We start from the raw sequence: 6863 nt of genomic DNA, 5'->3' as shown, positions 1-6863 counted from the left end.
GAAAAGATACCAGGAAGCTATCTCAGGTGACGAAAGATCTGATTAAGAAGCGCCAAAACATGAAGGCATCTAACACTACCGATAGAATAGAACTAACGGAGCTATCAAAGTTAATAAATAAGCGCAAGGTAGCCGACATAAGGAAGTTTAATATGGAGAGAATCGAGCATGCTATAAAGAACGGAGGTAGCCTAAAAGCAGTGAAGAGGAAACTAGGCATAGGTAAAAACCAGATGTATGCATTAAGAGACAAGCAGGGCAATGTCATTAGCAATATGGATAAGATAGTTAACGTAGCCGAAGAGTTCTACACAGACCTGTACAGTAGCCAATGTAATCAGAGCGCTAATGAGAAAGACAGCAGTGCACAGCAATGCGTCATCCCGCCAGTAACGAAAGATGAAGTAAAGAAAGCCTTAGAAGCAATGAAAAGGGGAAAAGCAGCTGGGGAGGATCAGGTAACAGCAGATCTGTTGAAGGATGGAGGGGACATCGTGCTAGAAAAACTAGCCACCCTGTATACGCAATGCCTTATGACCTCGACTGTACCAGAAGCTTGGAAGAATGCAAACATTATCTTAATTCATAAGAAGAGAGACGCCAAGGACTTGAAAAATTACAGGCCGATCAGCTTACTATCCGTTGCCTACAAAGTATTTACTAAGGTGATCGCTAATAGAGTCAGGGCAACGTTAGACTTTAATCAACCAAATGATCAGGCAGGCTTTCGTAAAGGATATTCCACAATAGATCATATTCACACTATCAATCAGGTGATAGAGAAATGCGCAGAATATAACCAACCTCTATATATAGCTTTCATTGATTACGAGAAAGCATTCGACTCAGTGGAAACCTCAGCCGTCATACAGGCATTGCGTAATCAGGGGGTAGAAGAGCCTTATGTCAAAATACTGGAAGATATATATAGCAACTGCACAGCTACTATAGTCCTCCATAAAGTCAGCAATAAAATTCCAATAAGGAAGGGCGTCAGGCAAGGAGACACGATCTCGCCAATGCTGTTCACCGCATGTTTGCAGGAGGTATTTCGAGGCCTGAATTGGGAACAGTTGGGAATAAGAATAAATGGAGAATACCTAAATAATCTCAGATTTGTGATGACATTGCCTTGCTGAGTCACTCAGGAGGTGAACTGCAAATCATGATCAACGAGTTAGACAGGCAGAGCAGATCGATGGGTCTAAAATTAACATGCAGAAAACCAAGGTAATGTTCAACAGCCTAGCAAGGGAACAACAGTTCACAATTGGCAGCGAGAGCCTAGAAATTGTGCCGGAATACGTCTACTTAGGGCAGGTAGTGACAGCTGATCCGGATCATGAGAGGGAGATAACTAGAAGGATAAGAATGGGGTGGAGCGCATATGGCAAATTCTCGCAGATCATGAGTGGCAGTTTACCAATTTCCCTCAAGAGGAAAGTGTACAACAGCATAATCTTACCGGTACTCACCTACGGGGCAGAAACGTGGAGGCTAACGAAAAGAGTTCAGCTTAAGTTAAGGACAACGCAGCGAGCCATGGAAAGAAAAATGATAGGTGTAACGTTAAGAGATCGGAAGCGGGCCGAGTGGGTGAGGGAACAAACACGGGTTAATGACATCCTATTCGAAATCAAGAGAAAGAAATGGGCTTGGGCAGGGCATGTAATGCGAAGGCAAGATAACCGCTGGTCTTTAAGGGTAACGGAGTGGGTTCCAAGAGAAAGTAAGCGTAGCAGGGGGCGGCAGAAGGTTAGATGGGCGGATGAGATTAAGAAGTTTGCAGGCAAAGGGTGGATGCAGCTGGCAAAGGATAGGGTTAATTGGAGAGACATGGGAGAGGCATTTGCCCTGCAGTGGGTGTAGTAAGGCTGATGATGGTGATGATGATGACTACACTGATGTCTTTCCATTCTGTTGGCTATTGTTTAAAATGAATGATTCAGAATGGTATGTATGCACTGATTCTGAGTTGTTTTCATGTGCCATGTACATTGTGTATTGTGTGCTGCAGCTTGTAAATAAACCGGGTTATTTTGTGCAAACGAGCACCCTTTTATTTTAACTTTGTATACACTATTTTTTTCTGCTACAAATTTATACGTTTCTTGTGAATTTCAATGTCAGTGTAGTGTTTAAAGATCTGGTGAATTCAATTAATCACAAGAAGAGCAATAATTGACTATATTGCAATAAAAAACTTTTGCATACCTAATTTATGCTGTACATACTTGTGAGTATTCTTTGCTGATATCCCCACACTCTATTTTAACTGCCTTGTATGTATGGGTTACACATTGCAATAATTTGAATTTCAGAGGCATTACAGTTCACGGTACTTGTTCTTTTGTGCTTATTTTGCAAACTACCCTCTTGTATGCTCCTGTTACAATGTGTTAATGCTGTGTCACTAAAGCTTTGTGAATCTTTTCAAATAAACGCTGCGCATTGCGGTTTCTGTAGGTTTTGTAACATTTGGGTTGATATTTCCGCTAGTTCAGTGACCACCGCTAAGAAAACAAGCCTAGGTCTACTGCGTCGATTTTGAAGGAAATAGTGCGTATTGTGCTTTGCAGTTCTGATAATTTAATGTTCCAGACCGTTCAGGCATCCTCAATGCTAGCGTGCAATACTTTTCATTAAATGTTAGCAACTAGGAAACTGAATTGCGTGTAAAGAGCAAGAGGGCACTTTCTGAAACGGGGCACTATCGCGTATTCGGCGGTTCGGCACGCACCGCGCTCGGGCCAGCGGGAGCGGTTCGGTCGCCGCCCCGTGACGTCGCTGACGTCACGACACTTTGGGCGCAGGCCTGGAGAGTATATAGGAGGTGGTGGCTAGGCCCACCGCCATTAAATCATTCCATCGCCATCTGTTATCCGTCACGTAACAATATGTGTGTCTTTTATAAGGCTCGTATGAAATTAAATGGATAACTTTTCATCTTGTCTTTCACGCGGTGCACTTGAGCTCATAATTAAAAAACACAGGTGATCAAATTAGATCCCTCTAACGTGGTGGGATGTTAAATCCCGAGTATAGTACCATTTTACGCTGTATCAGCTTAGCATATGAATGAACAAGCATATGGCATTCCAATACTGTCCTGTTTCAAAGCTACATCTCAGCTGAAGCGCACACATTCGAAAAAAAGTTTAGAACACCTTCAGGAAAAGTAAAATTAAGCCAAGGACACCATCTAAAACATAGTAGATAATAAGGCCACAAAACATTGGTCCATGGGATAAATGACTCAAGTAGCTTCCAATAATCAGGAAGAGACTATACAGATGCAAAAATTTCCCATACATATAACCCAAGCTTGAGAGGTGTGTTGAATAATTTGCCTCCTTGTCTATAACATGCTAATTACTGAGAGTGAAAGATATTATTATAAACAAAGCTTCAGATGTCTTTTTTAAGAGGTGTAATTCATTTTTTGATATCGTCCCCCACTTACACTGATGCCCTTGCGTCATCGATGCACTATTGTTGTTTACATGCCCTCAGAGAAGAATGAGGCTGATGGCCCCAACTAGACACTAAAGGTCTTCAAATGTTTCTTCAGTTACGGAATAGCCAGTAGCTACAAGGCACTAGGTCAGAGCTATTGGTGGGTGATGCAGAACATCCAGAAACTGCAGCTTATTCAACACGGCGGTATTGCCACCTAACTTGTTGTCATGTCAAGCATTGTCACATTAAATGATGGATTTTTTTAGGACAAACTATAAAAAAAGTGCACGGTCCTTCTGCATCCTCAAGTTCAAGAATGCCCGCAATAACCGTCTGCTTATTGTGACAATCATCACAAATAAATTCATCCACATGTGCCACGAGCTCAGATGCGAGATGCAGACAGTAGGCATCCACTGCACTCCTCGTCTTTCACACTCAACAAAGCTGGATCTTGCATGTACGTACAGTTTGTACCCACCTTCAGACTGGAAACATAACATACCCATTACCATAAATTGGACTCATTCGATGGTGGATAATGATAGGGAGAACACCTTCTGCCACCCAAAATTTGGTTTCGAAAAACTGTTATAACCGTACACAGATGTATACTAACATTTTCCTTGTGACTACTTCAATATCAGTGGTGCCATGTGCAAAATGAAAATATGATGAAAAGTGGGAACATCAAACTTTCTTTTCATTGTAACGTCTTTCCCTTTCATGAGGTAATAAATGTGTTACAGACCAGGAGGTAAAAAATAGACTGATCACCCCTCGTATAAACAGAATCCACCAATACCATCTGTTTAATGAAACAACCCTACATAATACACAAAAACACTACATATATACTAATATATCATGGAACAAGAGTAAGAGTTTTGTACACAGACCACACGAACAACACAGCAGCAAGTGACATACAATATTAGTTACATTTCTCCATATTTACTATACTCAAATACAACTTAAAAATGAAGTGGCAGATGCCTCTCAAAGGACAAGGCATTGTAAGAGCATGAAGGAGGAGGACACAACCAGCAGTGCATGCGAGTTTTGATGATGACGATGAGATGTGAGCCCGTTAACAGGCCAATGTGATCCATTAAACGTCTGCGCATACAAGCCAAGCACATCGAGCACTGCCACAATGAGATTAGCAAAAATGAGAATGACAATGTCTCTAATGAGCTATTGAAGACGCCATGGTGGAGGGCTCCAGATTAACTTCAACTGCATATGCCCTGACAAAGCACAGCAAAGAGGCGTATTTTCCACTTCACCTATATCAACATGTGGCTGCTCTCGCCTGGATTTGACTCAGCTTCCTTGGGCATAGACCACAATGGAGTGAATAAATGTCCATCCAAACAACTGTGACGTGACAACTAAAGAACTGAATATGGACATGTAATGACAAAAAGAAAAGGGGGCCATACATGCCCTCTTCTCTGTGTGAACATGTCACCCATCTGAAAACAAACAAAAATAAAAAGACATCAAGTGTCACCTGCTGAATAAATAAACAGCCTAAACACTAGTACACCTTCATTCACAGAAATGGAGCTACCTGTCACAAGGCAATGGGTGTGGTAGGCATGCAGCAACCCAATTATATAGTGTGCGCCATCCTGATTGGCTCAGGTTGTCGTACCTTCCATGCAAACAACTTGCGAAGTGAATTATAGAGAAGCATTTGCCACTTCATTCTTGAGTTGTATTCAACTATAGTTTACACAACACACAGAAGAAAATACTCCTTCTCAAAGGGACACCAAACACATGTCCACATAATTTCTGTTCTTAGTAAAAATATGTTGCATTGGCCCTTTCTAACCATTCTGTTATTCTGTTAATCATTCTATTACTAGGGCCACCTATCCGTGTGTGTTTTGTTTCTTGCAGAAATGAAGGGTTTATTTGAGATATGTCAATAAAAGAACTCCAAAAAGTTCCTATAGTTAGACGAAAGCTATATATTCAGAAAAAAACAATCCGGTATACACTGCGAACTGCCTTCAAAGATCTTGCCTGACCGAATGCTTCGTCTGACCGAACATCTCTCAGGACACATCGGACGTATTAAATTTGTTTACCAATAGATATCGGCTTTGTGACCAATATCAGATATACAATATGCGAGATATAGCCACTCCAGCGGGCCGATCACGCATCTATAGGGCCGCCTACCCGTGTGTGTTTTTTTTTTCTTGCAGAAATGAAGGGTTTATTTGAGATATGTCAATAACGGAATTCCAAAAAGTTCCTATAGTTTCACGAAAGCTATATATTCGGAAAAAAACAATCCGGTATACAGTGCGAACTGCCTTCAAAGATTTTGCCTGACCGAATGCTTTGTCGGATCGAACATCTCTCAGAACACCTCGGACGTTTTAAACTTGTTTACCAATAGACGTCGGCTTTGTGACCAATATCAGATATACAATATGCGAGATATACCCACTCCAGCGGGCCGATCACGCATCTATAGGGCCGCCTACCCGTGTGTGTTTGTTTTCTTGCAGAAATGAAGGGTTTATTTGAGATATGTCAATAAAAGAATTACAAAAAGTTCCTATAGTTCGACGAAAGCTATATATTCGGAAAAAAACAATCCGATATACACTGCAAACAGCCTTCAAACATCTTTCCTGACCAAATGCTTCCTCGGATCGAACATCTCTCAGAACACCTCGGATGTTTCAAACTTGTTTACCAATAGACATCGGCTTTGCGACCAATGTCAGATATACAATATGCGAGATATACCCACTCCAGCGGGCCGATCACTTATCTATAGGGTTGCTCACCCTTGTGTTTTTTTTTCTTGCAGAAATGAAGGGTTTATTTGAGATATTCCAATAAAAGAATTCCAAAAAGTTCCTATAGTTCGACGAAAGCTATATATTCGGAAAAAAACAATCCGGTATACACTGCGAACTGCCTTCAAAGGTCTTTCCTGACCGAATGCTTCATTGGATCGAACATCTTTCAGAACACCTCGGATTTTTTAAACTTGTTTACCAATATACATCGGCTTTGCGACCAATATCAGATATACAATATGCGAGATATACCCACTCCAGTGTGCCGATCACGTATCTATACGGCCGCCTACCCGCGTTCAGGTGGGCTATACTCAAGAACCGTGGAACAGGGGGGTGGCAATGGGGAAGGTCGCCTGCCCCCACATTTTTCAGGGGGGGAAGTGCCCCCCAATCTCCATTTCCTTCTACTTGTATCAGATTTCTGAAAATTGAAACACATATTAGTTCTAGGACTCTTTTAATTCAAAGCACAGTGGGGCTGCATGAGCTGCTTGGCTTAGTAGCCAGTTGTAAAGCATTTGGTATATGAGTAACCTAAACCGGTCATGTCCCTACAGAATTCGGTCGACT

The sequence above is a fragment of the Amblyomma americanum genome, chromosome 1 (genome assembly GCF_052857255.1).
Source record: "Amblyomma americanum isolate KBUSLIRL-KWMA chromosome 1, ASM5285725v1, whole genome shotgun sequence".
Lineage (NCBI taxonomy): Eukaryota > Metazoa > Arthropoda > Arachnida > Ixodida > Ixodidae > Amblyomma > Amblyomma americanum.
Note: the sequence above shows the minus strand (reverse complement) of the source record.